This window comes from Marmota marmota, unplaced genomic scaffold (assembly GCF_001458135.2).
Source record: "Marmota marmota marmota unplaced genomic scaffold, marMar, whole genome shotgun sequence".
NCBI lineage: Eukaryota > Metazoa > Chordata > Mammalia > Rodentia > Sciuridae > Marmota > Marmota marmota.
The window spans coordinates 12,927,212-12,932,334 of record NW_026000169.1 but is presented as its reverse complement, the minus strand read 5'-3'; the positions used below and the strand labels follow the sequence as shown (position 1 = coordinate 12,932,334).

The following is a 5,123-nucleotide window of genomic DNA, read 5'->3' as shown; positions in this document are numbered from 1 at the left end:
CAGTATTGCCTATTTCCAACTAGGACATGAAATAAAGTGAACTCTCAACTGTATCTCATTAACTGTATCTCATTGACAGGTCTGGCCTACTGTTTTATTATTATTCACTTGTTAGTAAGAAACTGATATTTGAAAGCAATAGGTTTATCTCTTGAACCTAAAATATATTTAATTCATCAGTTATTTTCACCAGTGTGTCATCAGTATTTTCTATGCTGCTCACATTTTTGACCAGGCAGATCAAATGGGGAAAACAATAGCTAACATTTATTGCTCACCTACCATGCTGCAGATGTTCTTCTCACATTGTCACAGACCTGCACAACAAGCATTCCTAGGAAGACACTGCTATCTCTGTCACCTTTGAGAAAGCAGACTCATTAATAATTTGTCCAAGGTCACTCAGCTACTCAGGGGAAAAACAGCATTTGAACCCAGATCCTCTTGATCATAAAGCCCAAGCTCACATGAAGCTGCCACCATTAGCAACAACGTGAAATAATATGAAACAAGGATGAAAGTGTGTGATGTGTCTGTTTCATTACCTTCGGTACATCTGAAGCAGAATTGCTAAAGTACAATAAAAAACATAGCTTCCAGAAAAATCATTAGTGTCATTATCCAGTAACAAGACAGACCCAGATTTGTAGCTGCCAGATAACCACCTTTGATGCAGAATTGTTGAGCAGGTGTGAACTCAGACCCAGGCCTGCTGATGGCTTGCTATCACCCGGGCTGTGTTTAGGAAGTATAGTCTGATTTTGCAACCCCTTCATCAGGAAAAGCAATGCCCCTTTTAAATACATGATTAGGAAAATGAGAATTATGAGTTTGTGTAATTATAAGTGCCTGTGGTAAACACCAAGTTGGTTTGGGAATGGGAGTTGAAGTGCTCCTGACCCTGTTTCCAACCTGTTGGAAGCATTATGTCCTCCCCAAGGAGAATTGTTCCACAGCAATCACGCATCATCCAGACCTTGTCCTGGCTTCCCACGTCCTGCCCTGGCTCTCCTTTGTCTGTACTGATCCCTCACTCCTTGCCTCCTCCATGCCTACCGGCTTGGCATTCTGATGGACTGGCTCCACTGGCTCTCAACCCTCCCACTTTGTTCTTGAGTCCCAGGCTTGACTCCTACATCCTGGCACAGTGCTCGTTTCTTTCTGCACTCCTGGTAACCAAGCTCTTTGGCTCAGTCCCAGGACCCCCTCCTGTGAGCCTCTCAGCCCAGCAGACCTGGAGAAACAGCTCATCATGCCAAACTCTACGCCCCCTCCCCACTTCTGGCCTCTGAAAGCCATGCCCTCAATGTTACCTCACCAACCCCTGGTCTCTGGAGCACCTGTGGAATTCAACTGAATCAGCTCCAGCCCCTGAAATCTCTCTGCCTTGCTAACGCACACTGTGAAAGGGGGCAAAAGTTCTGTGAGTGAGCAATGCCAACTTACCAAGGCTGTTAGGGAGCATGCTGGCAGAGCTAACTGCCAGAACATGTCCATCTTGGTAGAGGGACCAATAGCAGTTCTAGAGGCACAGGCCACACCTGCCCCCCTGCCCAAAACAACTTCTAACCGCTTTACCAAAGACCCTGCTAAGGTTTCCTGCTATATCAGGAGCACTTTCTGATGCTTCATCTGGTCTAATTCCTAATTTTTACAAACCTGGTAAGGCTGAGAAATAAATATAGAGCACCCCAAGCAAGTGAGGATAGTCCTGCCCACAGCAATATATAAAAGGGGAAAGGGGAATGGAGGGTGGAAGCCAACTTTATTTTCCCCACCTCCAACAGGTACAAGGACCCTTCAGATGTTACATGGCTTGCCTATGACTTGCCACTCAAGTGTTTTCCTGAAACAAAACCACCTTCAGTTTGTATACAATTTGGCAAAGTACCTTTTGGAGTCCCTGGACAAAAACAGCAATGTGTGTGGTTTGGGTTCACACGGGGTTCACAGCAGTGTCCCTCTTTATGGAGTTTACAAACTAATGGGGGAAGATAGACATTGAAAAGTCTTATGAGCCTTTCAAACAGTAGAAATGTTATACAAGAGAATTATAGGTACAAAGGAAGCTTCTAGAAGGTGGAGAAACGTGTATAGGACCCAAAGTAGGATTCTTGGAGAAAATGATGCTTCAGATGATGCAGGAGTAGGAGAAAGAGAGTTTAAGGCAGTTGGGAAGGGAGGAGAAGTATTTCAATTCAGTGGAACAGCATGAGTGAAGGGCTTGAGATAGAATAGGGTACATTAAATAAAATTGGAGAGAAAGATGTAGGGTGGAATATAGAGACAGAGAAAGATGCCTGTGATGAAGCCTGTGCTGGTAGGGACATCTGAAAGTGCTGATGAATGCCAGTGGCTCTGATGGTGGTGTGTGCAGAGTCACCAGAGTAATCCTTTGTTAATGTCAGTGCCCCAAGCCTCCAGCCGCTCCATCTAGGGAAGGACAGTGGTTGGAGTTCACGTGGTTCTCAGATGGCTGCATTCTGAGGTGTACCATTTTTCCATCAGTGGTCCCTTTTTTGGTGCATAATAAATGTACATAATAGGGGGGTTTCACTGTAGCATATTCATACATGCATATGATTTTCATCAGTGGTCCTTTGGGTGCAGTGGTCTTTTGCAACATGAAGTACATCCTTTATTGCCTTAAAATCAAATTGTAGGTGGTATGAAGTATTGACCCTAAATAGTTAAAAGTATGGTACAACATTAGCTTATAATGTGGAACAAGTGAATTAAAGGTGTAACTTGTATTAGGAATGGTACTGGGCAGGGATGAAATGTGGAGTATTTTGGAGAGGGGAGGAGAATGGGGGATTGAACCCAGGGGCATTCTACTACTGAGCTATATCTCCAGATCTTTCTTATTTTTTTGAAAAATAAAATAAAATAATAGGGTAAAATAAGTGAGAGATAAGGCTGAAGCTCTAGGCAGGAGCTAAATCACATCAGCATCTTTCAGGCCACTGAAGAGTTTTTATTTTTATTTTAACTTAAGAAAAACAGGAAGTTGTTATAGGGTTTTGACCACAAAAATGGCATGGACAGGAAAAAATTGTTCTAGATAGAGTATAGTGATTGAACTGGGTGTGATAGAGATAGGCATACCCAATGGACACATGGTATGTGAAATCTGCTGTTAATTTAGTACCAGCTCCACTGTCTTCACATCTATCTTCATCATAGGGTAGATGCTTGGAACCTCATTTTCCAGAAATTCTTCCTCACAGGGCTCCAGCATAGATATTTCCAGTGACAGGCTCTGTGCAAGATGTGGCAAGAAGAAGGAACACACCATTTCTGTAGTGTGGATGTGCACAGATGCAACGTTCACAGTGGCCCCCAGGCAAGCCTCTGCAAGTCAGCTCCTTTAGCAGAGCAGAGAGTTGGACTCAATGGCTCTTGGCTTTTCAGAATCTCCTGATTGTCACGATTTCCTGAAAGTCAGCAGCAGTTTTTTCCCACCCTTAATGACCTCGGCCTTTCCAAAAGTTATATGTGCCTTTAATCCCCTCTATTAAATTCTTCCTACTTGAAATATCTAAAGTGGTTTCTGCTTTCCCTAGTAAGCCCCAAATGTTAAAATCAGTGAAGACATTCTTACAGCATTTGGGGTGAGAGATTTTGGTGGTTGATCTGGTGTGGATAGCAAGGATGAAGAAGCTGGATTTAATATTATCTTTATGAAGTGGAATCTATAGGACATTGCTGTTAATTGGATGAGGAGAGTGACGGGGGATAAAGAGGTCAAGAATAACCATTGAATTTTTGGTTTAAAGGTCAGACAGTCTTTCTAAATTTGAAATCTAGTTCACACTGCTGGAAGGAATGTGGACATCAGGGTGTCTCAAGTTGCCAGCCCTCTAGGCCCCTTTCCTGGTGAAACTGCTAAGGCTGAAGAAGAATCAAGGAGTCAAGTGTATGAAGGTGAAGATGTGGTACCCTTTTCAGGCTGTGCAAATCCATTTTCTGGAGATTATGGATCATTCAATGAGTTCTCTTCTTTTTGGAAGCCACTCCAGCCTGCTCTAGAGCAGAGGAAAAATAAGCTAAGCTCAGCCCTGTTTAAATCTTCTCCTAAAAGGAATTGCAAGGGCAATAAACAAGCAGCAGGAGTCAAGGTGAGGGTCAAGGTGCTGGGGATAATCAGGAAGGTCTGGCCAGAGACTACAGAGGGTGTGGAACACCAACAGAGAAAACCAAGTTACAACCTACAGACAAAGTTAGGTTCAAACATCAAAGAAAGATAGTTCCAACACTGAGCCACAAGAAGATAAGACCACACTACTTGTCACTGGAGGTGGCAAAATCAGAGACAGAGAAGATATGAAGTGAAATTGTATGTGCTCAGAGGAGCTGGCTGTTGAACTGACATTCTCAGCAACATCAGGAATGGGGGCAAATTGGATGGTAGGTGTGATGAAGGTCTAGACAGAAAGCATTTTCCTCGCCAGTCTTTCTGTCCAGTGGTCTTTTGATTACAGGAGAACATGGTCCACCCACAGGCTGAGGCCACTAACTACATTCTCTGGAATGATTTCTAAAGTGCGTTACTAGAAAAGCATAGCTGTAGGTATATCTCAAATGTGCCATAAAGGAGGCTTTGGGGAACATATGATGGTTTTAGGATAACTGTTCATTTTCTTAGTGATCTCTTTGAGGAATTCCACCCATACATTGTAAGCTTGTTGAAGACAAGGTTCAATGCTAAATCCATAATGCCCAGCACTTATAAGCACAGCACATACTCATTTAATGGATGAGACTGAATAGCAGATTCCAAGACACTTGACAACTTTATTCCATAGGCTAACTATAGCCTTTGTCCATGTGTCATCTGTCTATGGGGAAATATAAGCCTAGTATTCCAACTCAAATGTCAGGAATACCACGCCACAGCAAGGATGAAAACTTGAACTTGAATATCTATAAAGTGGAGTGCCAAGAATTTCAACTAAATAATGGTTGTAAGATGATTGCTCTTATATATGTCCATAGTAAAGTATCCCAAGGTACATTCTTCCAGTGTTCCACTTCCCAATCCCCATCCTAGAGACTAGTTCTTCTGCTCCCTTTTTGCTGTACTGACCTGATCTCCTCTTTTCTCCTTCTACTGCCGAACC

The 5,123-nt window shown here is 43.0% G+C and overlaps 1 non-coding gene across 1 annotated transcript; it reads left to right on the top strand.

Moving 5' to 3' along the window:
• Positions 1-2,296: 2,296 nt before the first annotated feature.
• Positions 2,297-2,371, top strand: LOC125611816. The gene has a single exon (XR_007342054.1). It is a non-coding gene; the product is annotated as a small nucleolar RNA SNORD74 (small nucleolar RNA).
• Positions 2,372-5,123: the final 2,752 nt, after the last annotated feature.